Source organism: Rutilus rutilus (genome assembly GCF_951802725.1).
Source record: "Rutilus rutilus genome assembly, chromosome: 17".
In the NCBI taxonomy this organism is placed as follows: Eukaryota; Metazoa; Chordata; class Actinopteri; order Cypriniformes; family Leuciscidae; genus Rutilus; species Rutilus rutilus.
In genome coordinates, this window is record NC_140230.1 from 13583106 (window position 1) to 13602000 (window position 18895).

The 18895-nt window shown below is 36.2% G+C and overlaps 1 protein-coding gene across 5 annotated transcripts in view; it reads right to left on the reverse strand.

The window, feature by feature from the left end:
- Window positions 1-9142, reverse strand: part of kcnj14 (potassium inwardly rectifying channel subfamily J member 14) — a 35458-nt gene extending 26316 nt beyond the window's left edge. For 3 of the 5 annotated variants that reach the window (XM_084385597.1, XM_084385596.1, XM_084385595.1), the window contains exon 1: window positions 8858-9021. The gene's annotated coding sequence lies outside the window, so the exon portion shown is untranslated. Of the gene's footprint in view, window positions 1-8857 lie in introns of all 5 variants that reach the window. The other 2 variants (XM_084385593.1, XM_084385594.1) reach the window with 2 other exon arrangements.
- Between the last annotated feature and the right edge of the window lie 9753 nt (window positions 9143-18895).

Sequence of the window (18895 nt, forward strand, 5' to 3'; positions counted from 1 at the left end):
GGACCTCAGTGATGATAAAACCCTGCCATCTGCATGTTAATGAAACTAGTTAATAGTGAGCATTAGACCCTAAACTAAAGTGTTACCTTTTTTTTTTTTTTATCCCCCTCATTGGGGGCTGAGCCACAGACACAGACTGATTCATGTTCCACATACTGGTCACACAAATTTCAGTTCAGTTAGAACCAGATGCATATTTGTATTGATGATTCTAATTTGATTATTTTATATCCAATTGTTGATATTTCTGTTTTGAAAAAGTTTTTGATTCATGTTTTGACTCCTAACCAATTTTCTACATTAAAAATTGTCTTTTTATTTGGGCTAGTACAATTAATTTCGGGCTACCAAAATATGAAGAGTGCCTGCCCGAAGTCATCATTAAAGTCATCTCACTCAAGTACAACACTGCAACACCATCGAGTGCTCCTGTGGAAAGACTTTTCAGTTTAGGGAGTCTTGTGCTGACCCCAAAGAGAAACAGACTTTCTAGCAAGCGATTTGAGAAACTTCTTTTGATGAGATACAACCGCTATTTTACTGACAAGTAAAATAAATGAATTTGTACCCTGTAGTGTAGAAGAAACTTTCACTTTGTAGTTGAAAAACAACTACATTTCAGCATTCAAATATGCAATTTTTTTTTATTTTTTTTATAAATACTGGTTTCAAGTGTTATCAATTTTAATGCATCTTTAATGCACACAAACAGTTAGTACAAGCTAGCACACACATAGTGCATGTTACACGCAGCAAGGAATGTTGTAGATAAGACATACTGTAGACACATTTAAAAAGACTACAGTTTTCATTGTTAGGCAAGTTTATGTTAAGAATGTTAAGTTCTAGAAATGCATTGGATCTTTAAGTCAAGTTGCTGTTTTCATATTTCTGTAATATTTTTCAGTCAATATTAAATTAGGGAAAGAACTGAGTTGCACTTTGTAGTGTATTTTTGTAGGTTTAATAGGTTTTCAAAGTAACTTGAAAGTAAAGTAATTAGTAATCTGATTACTTTTTACATGCAGTAATCAGTAATGTAATCAAATTACAATTTTAGAGCAGTAATTAGTAATTTGTAGTGGATTACTTTTTTTTGAGTAACTTACCCAACACTGCCCACCAGAGCCCGATCTTACGTCACTGTACACATCTCATGTTGCGCGGCAGCGCCAAACACAAACAAACCAGGCTTGTTCGAGATGGTTCGACTTCTCGCAGACCGATCGGCGCATGACATCAAAGCACTGCGAAAGCGATCCAAAAGCACAAGGAGTCGTATGCTCTCCAAACATTCCCGCAGCTCCAAGCCATCTCGAACAAGCCTTCCATCAACAATGGCCATTGCGTTACTATTGATGCTCATGGCTTTGCGAACCTACATCACCATCCAAACACGGCGAATCCAACGCGTTCGTGCAGCTCGCCGTAAAGGCCTCATTATACTTCTGCGTCGGACCTACGCCGGAGCCTATACGCCGTAGGCAACGTGTTGGTTTTAATTTATACTTCTGTGTCGTTGTCCGCGTTGACGCGCACCTAGGGAGCATGTGAAACCCCGAGGGAGGGGTTCTGGCAGACCAATCACAGCGCTTGTGTCCGCGTAGAACTGACGCGTTGTTACATTTTTGGAGAGGTGCATGTCAGGGTACGCCGTAGGGTATGCGCGCTACACACAGCCTACGACGTAGCTACGGCGGCAGTTCGACGCAGAAGTATAAATAGGCCTTAACTTGCATAGACGGCTGCTGTTGTTAGTGTAACGTTAGTGTTAGTGTAGGCTAGTATTGTTAGAAGCATAGTTAGTTAGTTAGTAGCATAGTATTGCATTAGTTAGGATAGCTTCAAGTTAGCGTAGATTTATCTGTATTTAGTACTGTGGTCAGGATGGAAACGCAATAGAGGTGGAAATGGGCTTCTCCACACAGCTCGTGCTGAAAAGCGACGAAGTGCCAAACGTTGCTCCTCCTGCATGGACTCCATCACCGCAGCGGCGTCTTGAGGTGAGTGATCATATCTATTTTAAGCACAATTTATGGTTAGGCTAAAGTTAATCCTCTGGGATCGACAAATGCGCCGGCGCACTCGATAGCATCGTCGGATGCCGATCGCGATGCGGGAGTTAAAGAATTTGAGCCAGCGGCTCGCCTCGAATTGATATGGCTCTTGCCCTGTGTCCACAGACAATTCACCCTCCTCCACTTCAGGTGAAGGTGGGGGAGAAAAGTCCTCGACTTCAAATGACAGCTCTGTTGCAAAGCTACTTGCGTCACTCCAGTCACTCTCCATTTTAGAGTCTGACAGCAGCTGTCTCAGGTGCACGCCCCCCGCTCAGCCCCGCCCTCGGTTCGTCCCCTCTATCTCCGCTGGGGTCTGCCCTCTTTTCCAAGATTTTTTTTCAAATATTGCCAGTGGGTGGAGTCAGGCTCTGACCAGGAGTTTAGTTACCCTTTAACTCGATTAGCTCCTATTTAAAAAATGGCGGTCACAAGTTTCTGTTCGTCTTGTTGGTCATGGTAACCCCGCACCCAGCCCCTGACGCAAGCGGTTCTTACTTCTAGACCAGCAATGTTTTGGTGCTACCTGGTTCAGAGCTGGTGCTTTGGGTGTCGAAAGACAAAAGAGCTGATTTGAAACTAGGCTCTGGTTCTGAACCAGCACTCAAACTGCCTTGGTGGAAAAGGGGTAACAGAGACCAGCAGAACATGCAGGGTTAATATTTAAATAGTCTTTTTGCGGTTTAATATACACAGACACTATATATATATATATCGTAGTATATATCGGCTACAGTGCTCCTTGTAAAAAAGTTCATCTGGAGCCCTGCGCTTAGATAAACACGGAAGCGACTGAAAGCAGCTGCCTATTAGGGTACCGAATATACCCGGTACTCGGTACTACTGGTACTACAGAAATTCTGGTATCATCACATTTAAAAAATTTCAGTACCGACTTGGTACAGGAACTAATGAGGTTCATTCTCGTGTTACGCAGCACATTTGAGCTTCAGCAAGAACCAATGAGGTTCATTCTCGTGTTACGCAAACCGTTTGAGCTTCAGCAAGAACCAATGAGGTCCATTCTCGTGGTACGCAGCACGTATAGGCTATATAATAAAGGACTAAATTCAATCTGTCCATCAGATAAAGTGATCGTTTCTCTCAAATTTGGACTAAACTGTTCGATTATTAGTTTACGATCTCTTTAGGAACTTTAAAAAATATCTTAATTTGTGTTCCGAAGATGAATGAAAGTCTTACAGATTTGGAACGACATGAGGGTGAGTAATTGATGACAGAATTATCATTTTTGGTTGAACTATCCCTTATAATTCTTGTAAAAAAGTGTTTACTTTTCAGTGACTTTTCACAGCATGGCAACACGACACAATATCAGTTCCTGGATCATGTTTTTGATTCACAAGAAAGAATTAGCTCATAAAAGTCAAACTTTAGGGAATCAGCGTAATTTGGTCATGGCTGTAAGTTTTTGATTCACTAAATAGAACAAGTTGATAAGATTAATTTGTTTGGGAATCAGACATTACTAGACGCATTGTATCTAGCACGAACTACGAAGAATGCACATTAAAAATGTTAACGGAACTGAAAGACATAAAATCATTTGGTTACAGTTATTTTTTTTTTTTTTTTTTTATTAACCATGAATAAAAAATTAACTATAGTATAATAAGTATATAAAAGCTTTTGAGTATTATAGAATTAGTCAAACTTCTGCCTGAACCACATAATGTACTATACAGAAAATTTCACCCTTAAGTGGGCTATCCTTTAAAAAAATAAATTTGAGAGCAAAATTTGAAAATCTCTTATTGACTGATGATGTTCGGCATTCAAAATTTAACCAAGAGCAAATACATCATAATATTTGCATTCTGAATCACAACCAGCTATCTTTCTTACATCTATTTGCATACTGAACTGTGAGTGGTCTTGTCATCATTGCATATAATGAACCATTTATAGCTGTTTTTATAGTGCACAAGCGATGTTCATTCTTGTGAGCAGGCGAATAAACCCTTGAATCGCACTGGCACGATTTCATTTACACAGGACCAAAGCCTGCATTGAAACTTGCAGGAAGTGCAAATTTAGTGAATAAAACATTACTCACGTCACGATTCTCACAATTCTCTAATTGTTTAAAATGTATAATGCTGATGTAACAAGCTCAGTGACTGCTTGCATATAGTATTGGTATATGGTGAAAATACATGCTAAGCACCTGCAGCAGAACACATGCAGTAATACAACAGCCCACATGCTGCATGACCAATCCATAGTGTCATCGATTCCGCTATGCCACAAAATGGGGCCACAAAAAGTCCATGCATTCACATGGCCGGGCTGTGTCTCTCTCCATTTCCCTCTCTGGCTCACTCTCAATTTCTCCGTGCTGCTCTCTCGCTCACTTTCAGTCTCTGATTTGCTGTCTTCTTCTATCTCTCTCAAGTCTAGGTATGCCAGAGGCATGCGATGAGATTATAGTGATCCAGTCAGCCTACTGAAGCCTGGCTGGAAACTAACTCGTGTTAATCTGAGAGCAGTAATGAGAAAGTATTAACTACAGATAACATCCCCACTCACTGATTCTCTCCACAATAGGCTTCAGTACAATCACCAAATCATTAGAACCTAATGTATGTGAAGAGAGCAAGACTACTTTTCCTCTTAAACTGATAAATGAGGAATGATATTTTTAAAATCTTAAAGGAATATTCCAGGGTCAGTACCAGTTCAGATCAGTTAAGTTGACCATGATGTTGATTAAAAATGTTTGATGGGGTCAATTCGTATTAAAATACTCACAGTTTCAATAGTATAGACACACAATGTACATAACTTGTGTTATGATTTAAATGTGAAAAAAATATTTACTAACCTTTTAGTAAGGTTACTAAATATAAAATTTTACTACTTTGTTGCCACGAGTCACAACACAAACATGTATGTGCATTTATTTAATTATAAGATCTCTATTGTGTTTTTAAACTTAACTTAAACTTAAACTATTAAACTTACACTGTAAGTACATTAATGTAATCTCAATGTCTGCATTTTTTAAAGAAAAATAGTCTTATTTTATTTTTTGTAGAAATCAACATTAAAATCAAAAGTGTAAATGCTGTTGAATGAGCTTAACTTGTATTGAATCTGGAATATTTCTTTAAAGTTGGCATAAAACAGAAGTTGTAGTAGTCTTTTCTTCCCTATTACATATATATGAGTTTCTCAAACAAGACAAAATGTAACGCGGGAATTGATCGGATGATTGTGGTTTGCTATTGCAGCAATCTCATATGATTAACAGGTTGTATATTTTTTATGCTTTCTTTCTTCAGATTAAGACATGCCAAATGCCTCTTCCAGCCAAACTCTATCCTGCACATACCGTCAAGGTCCTCCTCATTCACTTCTCTGCCTCCCTGGTTTCCACACTGTGGTCTGTTGCTGCAACACTTCAACCCCAGGAGCTTATAAAGTGTTTTGTTACCTTAGATATGCGTGGGAGTGCAGACTTCTTTCAAACTGCCTGTTGCTGCAGTAGCACTGACACAATTTACACTGTCTGAGTACTCGGTCTTTGCAACCCTAACCAATGTCTATAGGACACAACAGCCTCTTTAACCCTTTAAGGGTTATAAATTCAGTGAGGAACTGGTAAAGCTACTTGAAACCCATGACAACAGTCTTATCATAGAACCAACAGTATGTACAGTATGTTTATCACACATTCATTATGATAAGAGCAAGCTTGTGCATATTTAGTTGGTGAGGGAATTTCATTGTACTGCCAAAGACCCTGTGCTAAATGCCACGCAAATGGCATGAGTACCGTTCTGAATCATTCAATGACACATGGGACACCCTGCGGTCTTACAGCCTTATTTGCGCATGTCTGTGAAGGTCCATATCATAAGGTCCATATTATTTAGGACAGATGACTGCAAACAATGTTTAAAGTCCCACCCTGCACTAAAACAGATATTTAAGAGTGCCTAAAATCAACTATCTTCGCTAAAGTCCTGTTCACACCAGGGATGAAAACTAGCCTAATCAAAGCTAATGCAATAACTGTGTCTCCACATGCGTTGGCATGATAACGTTCTGTTTATCATAAGCATGTTTGTCGTCTGCCACTTGGATTCTAATTGACTGTGTGATGGGTTTTTAATTAATCGTAACTAACATTTATTTTTCTTGCAGGAACAACATTCATATGCTCTTGAATCTTAAATGTTTCCAAACCCTTTGGTCGAACACTCGTGACTTTGAGTGTGTGAGTGTATAAATAACAAATAGGGGAAATGAAACTAGACAGATGTCTAGGTTTGAAAACTTGTGATTAACCTTGTGATTAACAACTAAGTAATCAAGAAAACAGAGTTTGCTTCTACCTAATAACAGAAGGGTTTGCCTATGAAGAACCAATCAAATTGTAGGGAAATGATGTAATGTATCATGTCATTTTCGCCATGCTCCTATTCTATAAAAACTGTTGTATTCCTTTTGCTGGTGGGATTCTCTCTGAAATTTGTCTGATTAAAGCATATTCGAAGGCATTGTCTGAAGTCTGTTTAGTTATTGCTGCGCAGCAAGTTAGGGTTAGGGGACTCGGCCGACGTCGATGAGGAGACGCGCTAGAGTTAAATATTATTGAACGGGGATGTCGATTGTAGACGAGACCCAGATACAGGAAACTAACGTCGACTGTAGACGTTCGGGGACGTCGATTGTAGGCGAGACCCAGGTAGACTTAAGTCAGGTGCGAAAAATGAAAAAATCGACCACAATTGTCAATGATTTTATCGTTCATCAGCTGGGAAAGTGATTCCAACTAAATCGTTTCTCTGTGTTGTTATCGTTGTAGCTGTGGTGTGGACTTCCATATTCTCTAAGAATTACAATGGTTCTTAAACCTTTATTGTTATAGTTGATGTAAACTTATCTTAAGTGTTGTGTGATCTTGACTTAACTTTTAATAATCGACAGTCACTTGTCGCCACCCACCTACTGTAAAAAAAAAAGGTATCCTGAAAAAGGTTTCACTGAAAAATCCAAGCCACAGACCACGCAAACTAGGAAAAGTTTAGTCCTAACCCTATCCCTACCCCTACCCCTAACTTATCCCAAAAATCACAGTGAAATGACAGGTGAATAACACTAATGTGAAAGCACCTAACCGTGGTTGTAAGCCAAAACTATACATAAACTGTAAACTTGTCCTTTATATCTAATTGGTTGATTGGAATGTTGTTCCAGGAACATTTTGTATTTGTTGAAATCACGTTCACCAATTCACTCAAAAGCTCCTCGAGCATGTTTTAATGGAAATATCTCTTTTCCAATGTTCATAACTTCATCACCTCAACCATCTCTGACTCAATTTTCTCTGTGCCTCCTACAGCTCTGCCTCTCGCATTCTTGAAGATTAATCTTTGTACTGAAATAATGCATAAATCTTTTCATCTCATTGTTATTTCTCCTTTTCTTTTTATCAGCGTTTCTCCTACTCGTCCTCTGCGAAAAAAAGAAGAAGTGTTTGTAGTCTCTCATGTGATGCATCAAAAGTTAAATGGGAGAAAGTATATCACTCTCTCCCGCTATCGCTTTCAGATCCTCTCTCCAGTCTATCACGTGGAGGAGGAGGATGGGAGATGAAAAGGTAATCCTTTAGTCTGAGAGCATTTAGTTTTAAGTGTTCATTTTCACATCATGCTCAAGCCAATGATTCTCCTAATGAAAGTGTCACCATCATTTCTACAGAAATAAACCTTTACACTCTCCCGTTGTCTCAAAAAAGAAAGCACCGATTCTTAGAACTAATGACCTTGAGGTTAATCTCAACTCCAAACTAATAATACTGTAAACAGCGCCAGATGAAGGACAGAGAAATGAAACGAAAATCCTCTTTGCAGTGGCACTAAAATAACAACAAAATTTGGGGTGCAATTGCCTCTCCGTGTGGTTTACTAAAAAGTTAATGCAATGTCCTGTTAGACTATGAGACAATGAGATTAATTTTGATATCTAACAAAGACTATAGCACATACAAATCTGTACTTTAATACATTCTTCAAGTAGTTAAATACAGAATATATTTAAGTATGTAGGCTATAGAAATGTAGAAAATATAGAAAAAATTAGCTACTATTAAATCTATAAGCATTGGGGGACCCTTTTTTACAGTTTTGAAATGAACAAACTTTACAATAGGTCTAATGTGTAATAGATTACAAAGAAATAGTGAGAAATGTCATGAAAGTTTAATTTACAGGTTGTCATAGCCTATTCATATTGAATACATGCTGATCTCCAATAGGCTACCTATTGTTGTTTTTAGTGGTGTATTAATACAAACAAATTTGTTTTAGCGTGCAGCTAAATATCAACTATTTTCTACAATATTTTTAATGACTTCATGATTAATGAAAGTTATTATTAAGTAATCAGGCCTTGTTTTGCTGATATAGGCTGCTGTGAATGAGGCCTGATCGAAATGCCCTTCACCTTGACCTGGTCACAGGTCAACCTGGCAACAGACGAGTTTTGAATTAGCCTAATATTAATATTTGTCTGTGTTCTTACAAAGACCACAAAAGTATACCAATAGAGCAATTAACCTACATTTTGAGTGAATTCACTGTGAAATGTTTTGTAGTTTCGTGTTTATGATTTATTTACCAATTAACAGTCAGCCAAGCATCGAGTTTAATTCTACGTCGTACTGAACCACATCATGCACAACTATGTTTACTTAAGTAATACAAGAAAAGCACTGAAACTAAGCCACTGGAAGTCAATTTTGAAGTTTGAAGAACGAAAACGACACTCACCGGCTCGTGCACAAATGTCATCACATAGCTATAGTCCATTTAAGCGTCAAGTCTATTCCATTTCAATTTCTTTTCTAACACTGTTTTAATTTCAATTAATATTAAAGCACAAGCCAGATAAAGCGGCTGCTGTTTGAGGATGCGTCACATTAAAACGCTTTCCAGCGCGTGAAAGTGTGGCGTGGGCGCTCTCTCTCTCTCCGCGTGCTCTGCTCCGCGCGCGCGCTCCCCAGCAGGCAGAAACAACTTCAGTATCTAATCTGCATCCTTTCCTGTCCTCTCTGCATCCTCTCACTCTGACTGTCCCTCTTATACTTAGTCGTTGTTTCGTGCCATTGACACGCAAACTTACAGTAACGGAACGGAAATCTGAATATTTTTGTGAAGTAATGTTTCATTGTTACGTTATATTATCAGAAAATGGTTGGTTCCTATCAACATAAAAGCACGTTTTAGCATTAGTGCAGTATTTTTATACACTGGCGAGGTCGTTGTTTCATTCCATTGACACTCACTGTAACAAAAAGTTATTTTGGTGAAGTAATGTTGCATTGTTACGTCATATTAGCTGCAAATATTTGGTTCATAACAACATCACAGCACGTTTTATATTAGCATTAGTGCAATATAAACTGACAAGGTCCATTCTAAAGTGGATATGACTGATATCTACAGCACGAAAGTATAACACAAGTAGAAAAATATATGTAAATATGTATGCAATAAATGGGATGCCTCTTGCCCTTTAGCCTATCTTACATGAGGCAAAGGAAAAAAAGAAAAAAGATTGAGATTGATCAATGGAAAATGCTCTCCAGGCACGGAAACAGAATCAGAAAGAGAGACAGGCTAACAGGATAGAAGAGAAACGATTGGCTATCCAAAATACATTAATAATTTATTTATGACTGATCAAATATTTGGTTATATTATGGCCAACATGTGTTGCTCATAGTTATAGACTGATTGTTTTATGTTTTACAGCCATACACGACATAGTATGTGGAGGGTTTTGATTAGTCGATCAAAATAAATTCAAATACATTTACATAATTAATAAATTGAAATAAAAGTCAACGTCATTTCATTTCTTGTTAAAGGTGAGGTTTCACATATGAACCACTAGAGGGCAGAATGTTTCTATTTCATCAGACTGAACAAACTCTTTCTGTTTTGACTGAATAGACCGTGAGAGAATAATAATGTTTTCTTTTGATTGGCCACTTGCTGAACATGTAAAAATTTTGACAGCTAACACGGTTCACTGTGAAAAAGGGGCTTGTTACATAAGTGTAAAAAAAGAAACTCACCTGGACATGGTTATACATACTGTGACTGGCTTAAACAGTGGAATGAATGTGCCTCTAAATGTAAAAGAATGTGTGGTTTTACAATAAAATGGATCTGTTTTAAGTTTTATAAGATGAAAGTGGTCTTAATAGCGGTGTTAATTTGCAGCTTTAAAGTCCTATTTATAATATAACCACATACTATTGTTTTTTGTACAGCCTAATAAACTGTAGGACATTTGGACTTGTTTTTGAACTCTGTCTGAAGCTTATTTCCACATCACTATCATTTGTTTTGCCTGATTAAATGCTTTTTGCTTTCAATAAAAAAGAATATTAAATTAATTAAATAATAGGCTAATATAATGTAAAACTAGAATTACGTAAGTTATAAAAAACAATAAATTGCAGTGCTAAATTACACCTGAATGGACTCAAGTACAATAAGGTAAGGGCATACACAAACTGCTTTGCTATTATATCTGTAATCAGAGACATGGTCAGATTCATTACAATCAAAAAATATATTAATAATACTGGAATTGAACATTTCTGTATTATTATATAACTAGTTAAGTTATATGTCTCAGCTTACGTACAGTATCTTCCACATGTCAGCTATTAGAAAGCATGATTGGTTCATTTTCATGGAAACTATGATTATATCATCTAACTTCCATAAATGCAGACGTAATCCTCTGTTACCTTTCAGCACATGTTCAGTGTGGTCAAGGAATAAGATAAACTTCCAACTGAACAAAAGCCAATCTCCACTGGAGTCTGATTTAATCTCTGTACCTTGGGTTTGCCAGATCTATAAAACGCTGAGCTGAAAGTCAGATTCACTCAGTTTGTTTTTTTTGTTCTTGCAGTGGAAGAAGCTCAAAAACTACAATTTTGGGGGAAAATAGATAAATTAGAGTTAACTAGAAGCTCACAATTGCATTAAACCAATTTCTTTATATCACCATCAAAAGTAATAGAAGCAATACTTATGTATTAATATAATAGTAATAGTATTACTTTTTGCATGCTCTGCTTTGAGTAATAGAATAAAAGCTAACTATTGAAATTCTGCCTGAGCATATTTAGGAAATGTGTGAAGGTCATTCGTCTAAATACAGTGTTCATGTATGGCCAAGGTCAAGAATGGACTTTCAACAAAGATTTTAATGTAGGAAATTTTCAGTCATCGTTGGGTCGGCCCACTAAAACCATGGATTGTCTCGCCTGACACTGTTAAATATGATTTTCAAAGTTGTAAATAAAAACAAAGATAATTGGAGAACGTTTTACAATTTCACTTTTTCTTCTTCAAAATGTCACAAATATTATATAATATAATATGAGTCAATGGGTGCCATCAACTGTCTGGTTGCCAATATTCTTCTAAATATCTTTTGTGTTCAACAGAAGACAGAAACTCATACAGGTTTGGAACAACATGAGGGTCAGTAAATGATGCAAACTTTTCATTTTTGGGTGAACTGTCTCTTTAAAAAAAAAAACGGTAAATTAGTCAAGTCAGTGATCTCATAATACAATTGCACGTTTCTTAGTCTATTGTAGTGACATGAAAAAATCCAGGATTTAAACAGGCTGTCTCTTTATAAGTGAGTCATTGAATCATTCAGTCAACCGATTTATCCAAAAGCACTTATTTTTTCAGGAATTAAACAGTGTCTGAAACTGCATATTCTCTGATAGGTACTTCTTTTGAATAAGTAATTACTTTTCAGCTGTTGTATGATAGTATGAATGTAATCTGGATGAGCTACATTCGTTATGTTGTCATTTTCATATGACCTCATCATTTGTGCCACTTCACTGTCATTTACAAATTCTCTCCCATGGCCTTATGGTATAGTAAAGTGTCCGTTGGAGTACTTCAGAATCTCACTGGATGTAGTAGGTCATTCAGGGACTCTTTGTCTACTGTTTCATGAATATTGTGAATTTGGACATACTACTCTTTTCACCCTATATATTGGAGGGAAGTATATTCAGATGCAGCTATTAAAATATTCAATTAACTGATTTGTTCAAAGCCACTGATTCATTCAGGAACAAAATAAGTTACTCTCTTCATGAGTGAGTCATTGAATCATTCACTCAATCTATTCAATCAAAAGCACTGATTCATTCAGGAACAAAATAAGTTACTCTCTTCATGAGTGAGTCATTGAATCATTCACACAATCTATTCAATCAAAAGTACCGATTCATTCAGGAACAAAATAAGTTACTCTCCATGAATGAGTCATTGAATCATTCACTCAATCTATTCATTCAAAAGCACTGATTCATTCAGGAACAAAATAAGGTACTCTTCATGAGTGAGTCATTGAATCATTCACTCAATCTATTCATTCAAAAGCACTGATTCATCCAGGAACAAAATAAGTTACTCTCTTTATAAATTAATCAATTGATCATTGAATCATTCACTCAATCTATTCAATCAAAAGCACTGATTCATTCAGGAACAAAATAAGTTACTCTTCATGAGTGAGTCATTGAATCATTCACTCAATTTATTCATTCAAAAGCACTGATTCAATCAGGAACAAAATAAGTTACTCTCTTTATAAATTAATCAATTGATCATTGAATCATTCACTCAATCTATTCAATCAAAAGCACTGATTCATTCAGGAACAAAATAAGTTACTCTTCATGAGTGAGTCATTGAATCATTCACTCAATCTATTCATTCAAAAGCACTGATTCATTCAGGAACAAAATAAGGTACTCTTCATGAGTGAGTCATTGAATCATTCACACAATCTATTCAATCAAAAGCACTGATTCATTCAGGAACAAAATAAGTTACTCTCTTTATAAATTAATCAATTGATCATTGAATCATTCACTCAATCTATTCATTCAAAAGCACTGATTCATTCAGGAACAAAATAAGTTACTCTTCATGAGTGAGTCAGTGAATCATTCACTCAATCTATTCATTCAAAAGCACTGATTCAATCAGGAACAAAATAAGTTACTCTCTTTATAAATTAATCAATTGATCATTGAATCATTCACTCAATCTATTCAATCAAAAGCACTGATTCATTCAGGAACAAAATAAGTTACTCTTCATGAGTGAGTCATTGAATCATTCACTCAATCTATTCATTCAAAAGCACTGATTCATTCAGGAACAAAATAAGGTACTCTTCATGAGTGAGTCATTGAATCATTCACTCAATCTATTCATTCAAAAGCACTGATTCAATCAGGAACAAAATAAGTTACTCTATAAATTAATCAATTGATCATTGAATCATTCACTCAATCTATTCAATCAAAAGCACTGATTCATTCAGGAACAAAATAAGTTACTCTCTTCATGAGTGAGTCATTGGATCATTCACACAATCTATTCAATCAAAAGCACTGATTCATTCAGGAACAAAATAAGTTACTCTCTTTATAAATTAATCAATTGATCATTGAATCATTCACTCAATCTATTCATTCAAAAGCACTAATTCATTCAGGAACAAAATAAGGTACTCTTCATGAGTGAGTCATTGAATCATTCACTCAATCTATTCATTCAAAAGCACTGATTCAATCAGGAACAAAATAAGTTACTCTCTTTATAAATGAATCAATTGATCATTGAATCATTCACTCAATCTATTCAATCAAAAGCACTGATTCAATCAGGAACAAAATAAGTTACTCTCTTCATGAGTGAGTCATTGAATCATTCACACAATCTATTCAATCAAAAGCACTGATTCATTCAGGAACAAAATAAGTTACTCTTCATGAGTGAGTCATTGAATCATTCACTCAATCTATTCATTCAAAAGCACTGATTCAATCAAAATAAGTTACTCTCTTTATAAATGAATCAATTGATCACTGAATCATTTGCTCAATCTATTCATTCAAAAGCACTGATTCATTCAGAAACAGCACTTTTTGTGTTGCTTACGATTCACTGCCTTGCTGATACTTGACTATATGCATATGTGAAACAGTGTAAAATTTGGTCCCTAATCAACTTATTGGTCCAAATAAGGTATTGATAAAAACAAACAAAGAGGCTATCTGCAATGTTTGTTTCTCTGACATATGCATAGATACAGCAAAAGAAAGTCTAAAGATTTTCAATGCGTCTAGTTTGCTTGCAAGTCGGCCATTAAACAAACTGTGTCGGAGGAATGTCAGTCCTTTATCTTTATTACAGAGAACTACTGAAAGTGACGTGAATATAAACATCAGCACCAGAGATGGAGGATCAATATTTCATCTTGAACTCTACTAATCAGTCTGCAGGGAAACAAACAGTTTGTTACGCGCAAAAATGTCCGCCCATTTAATTAAATCTGCTGTAAGGAGAAGTCAAACATGAGGGCAATCTGTCAATTGGCTGACGAAGACTGGAGAATTAATTAACATAATGTAAGCAAAGCACAAGGGCGGTTTAAAGCCATTTAAAGGGTCTGTGATTATTTATGTCAAGGTACCTTAATCAGATTGTTTTTGTTAGAAACCCATGTGCAGTTGCACAGCACTGAAACACACACACACACACACACACAGGTTGAGCTGGGGGTCCCGGTGGGGCTGTGCAGTTGTGTCTGGCAATTATGATCCCTTTGATGTGAAGGGAGACACCCTGGGAAGGGCAGAACCTTACCCTTAAGCTTTAGGCATCAAGACACCACACACCACGAAATCTAATGTGTTAATCTACAGGCCTCATGTCAGCGAGCAGCATGAAATGAGGATGATATAGGTCTGTTCTTTCAGAAATGTATGAGTGGCTGAAAGGGGCAGTAATTAGCTGAAAATCTAAAAGCATGTTTGTTAAAATGACAGCAGTTCAGTTTCCTCCAGAAAAGACATGAATTTCCACAAGCATTTTTATGCTAATTAAATTACATTGCATTTATTCATTGAGCGAATGCTGTTAACCAAAGCGAATTACAAATGAGGAACATCACAAGCAATTTGTCATACGAGTACACAATGCCAAGAACAAAATGCAAAGTACACAATGCCAAGTTTAGCGTAAGATACACAAGCCAGAAGGTGAAAAGCTATATATATATATATATATATATATATATATATATATATATATATATATACACACACACACTGGTGGATCAGCATGTCAGTACAACATTTTTTTTATATATATATATATATATATATATATTGCTAACATTTTGTATTTGTTAATCACAATCCATCCTTTAGTGAGACATCAGACAAACGTTCTGTGTCTCTCTTTCATTTTGTCTCTGTCCCGTCTGTCTCTCTTTCTACTAATCTCTCTCCTTTGCCTATTTTGGCAGGCCTGTGCCAGGTATTTGTTGAAATTCCCCACACCCCGCAGAGAGAGGTATGTTGCCCTTCTTCTCGTCTTGGCCCTGGTGCCTGTCTCTGTCCATCTTGTGTTCTCAAATATACAGCACATGCCTGGGACACGCTACGCCCAGAGCACCTCTCTAAATCCTGCAGACTTCACACAAGAGTTGAAACCCATTTTAGACAAACACAGCAGTGGCTTGAGAAAGGATTACCAGTCTAATGCTTCTAAAGAACATGAAATTAAAATTCTGTCATTATCTACTCACGCTTGTGTTGTTCCAAACCTGAATGCTGCGATTTATAAAAATGTAAATCAACATTAAGTTATTTTTCAGAAAAATTCATAGTGACCTCGGCTGCTAAAAGATATTTTGAAGAATAATTAAACTGTTTGTTCATAAAATTAAAGTCCCAATGACTTTTCTTGTTTGAAAAAAAAAGAAGACTAAAGTGATGACATAATATTCCCTATCCCTTTCAGCTAAACAAAGAAATCTGGAAAATGCCATGAATACAGTTCAAATATGATAGATTGTGAGAGGAACAGACTGAAAATAGAAATCATTATTCATGATAATCTTCTCCTCAGCCGTAGCTCTTAAAAGTTATTTTCCATTCTGCATTCAAACTGGTTTCAGAAGACTTGAAATATCACACAAGCATGTCGACTACTTTTATAGTGTTTATATATATATATTTTCAGACATGGTGAACTGTCATACAGCTTTGTATATATATATATATATATATATATACACACACACACACACACACACACACACATACTGTATACATATACACGTGTATACACACATATATACACATACACACACATATACATCATACATACATACATACACACACACACACACACACATACATATACATACATATATACATATATATACACACACACACACACACACACACATATATATATATATATATATATATATATATATTCTCACTTCTGCCTTCCACATAAATAAAATAAAATATAGAATAAAATAAAACCAAAGCAAATCAAAGCAACTTACAAATGATAAACATCACAAGAAATTTGTCATAAGAGCCAATAATATCTAATAAATATAAAAAATAAAAATAAATAACCTTTGAGGGGTAAAACAGCCCATTAATCTGCCCATTATAAGAAGAATGAACAACTGGATTGTGGTTGCATTAATGTATACAATTTATACAATTTGACAACGCAATATTAAAGGTACGTGGATTTTTGATTGATCTTACTAATAATAATACAATATCCATTTTAGACTGAACTTTTCTGAGAAAAAAAGTGATCTGACCGTTTTTAAGCTCTATAATTATTTTTTTAGTAGTCTAACAGTAATTCACTTGAATGAGTGTTTGCAAATATTTCGGTGACTCAAATGCCTTTACTTTTACTCACTTTACTTACTGCGGTCACAAAACGAGAAGCGTATAGAAAAACACTGAACAGTTGAACCAGGAGACTAATTCACTAAGCGGGCCCTATGGGCTGCGATGATGGTCCTGGGCTCTTGCGGTCACTACACACATACTCTCCTTACCCCATTGATTAGATGTGTTTGAGTGTTGACCGTATCGGGTGTTCAGAGGTGGTGTTAAGTTGAAGTGTGTCAGCGGTGTGTGTGCGTGTGTGTGTGTGTGTTGGCAGGAGTGCAGTAGATGTGCAGATATGTGTTTGTTGGCCTTGTGTAGATGTGTGTTGGCACGCGGTGCAACGCTGAATTTGGTGTCAGTAGCTCATGAGGAGACGGGGTTGTAACTTTTGCTCTCTGTCTGTCTCTTTCTCTCACTCTATTACTCTTTCTTTCTCACTGGACAGTTATTTACGCCGGTTGTTCCTTTACTCTGGACCGCCTTCATCTAATGAATCATCTTCATTTTACAGGAAAGAACTCGTGTGGGTCCAATCTTGGTCATATAAAAGCATTTTGTTAAACATTTTTAACTTTTAGCCACTGTTCCCAGTTAGAATCTAATTGGATTTTGGTGTTTTGGATTTACACGTTCTGACCTGACTGGTTAAAAGCTTTCATTTCTTTGCGGTTTACACCAAAATGATATCAAAACAAAGGAAAACCAGTCCCCATAATCAAAACTGTATGCAGCTCAAGTATCACTTTCCCCATTTTTTGTTTCCCTTCCTGGTTTAACAAAAGTTTAAAGGGTTAGGTTATCCTAAATTGAATATTCTGTCGATCCAATAGTGTATAACTGTCTTTCTTCTATGATTTTTTTTTTTTCTAGGAAATTGTTGTTTCCATGAAAGCCAAAACAACATTGGACCCCACTGACTTTCACTGTATGGACAAAAACAGACATTCTTCAAAACATATTTTGTGCTTTATAGAAGAAAGTAAGTCTAGGTTTGGAATTACTTGAGGGTGCATTATGACTGAATTGATAATTTTTTTTTTTTTTTTGGTGTACTATCCCTTTAATCCATTCATGTGGCTCTAGTCTAAAGGACAGCATAAGCTACTTCCAAGATATCCACGCCATGCATCATTTTAAGTTTTGCATGACTAAGGAGGTGAAAATGTCCTTCCACTGAAACGGTTTATCTCCATTAATGGTTATGTATTCCTGTATGGTCGTTAGGGAGCGATACCATATTTTTTAAGTGATTAAATGGTTTTCATTGCCTCGGCTGTGGTTTGGATTTTGACGCGTATCAAAATTTCATCCAACATTTTTCACGCATGACTCAGTCCAGCCTCAAAGAATGGGTTTAATAACATGTTCATTTGTCCTGTGAGTACCTGTAAAACTGAAATCATTTTACGTACCTTTTCATGTTTGCTGTTGTAATTCTTAAAGTTCTCTAATAAATTCTACCTAAAATATTCCTTTTATGCTCCCAAACCCAAATAACTTTGATGGATGGTGGACATAAATATTGTTCCCTGACATTTACATGTGTTTTTCCTATGGTATACTGACTGTATTGCTTTTGGCACTGATAAATACAGCCCCAAAGCACAGATTTTTCACTCGTAAAAATGTACGTTAAAAGTGGGCTGCAAAGGGATCTAATCACAAGAGAGAAGTTAATGAACACCACAAAGAATATCAGTCAGGGTTAGAGACTAAACATCAAATCACATTCAGTCCTCTGCCAATGAAGATCAATTGTCTCCCTCCAAGGCCATTCATAATAGTTGGTCTTTATTAAAGACACCCTTCTTTCTCCAGTCTTTCAGCAGAGCCTCTCTTCATCCCTCCCTTCATTTGCTTCAGACAACATATGGGGAGTGGACTGACTGTGACAGAGATATTCTACACCATCCTAAAGTTTCTTTAACTCTGTCCTTAGAGGAACGTTAACACATCGCTGAGCTTTTTGATTTATACTTTACAAATACACAATTTAATTAGAATATTCTAGAGTGGGATTTTC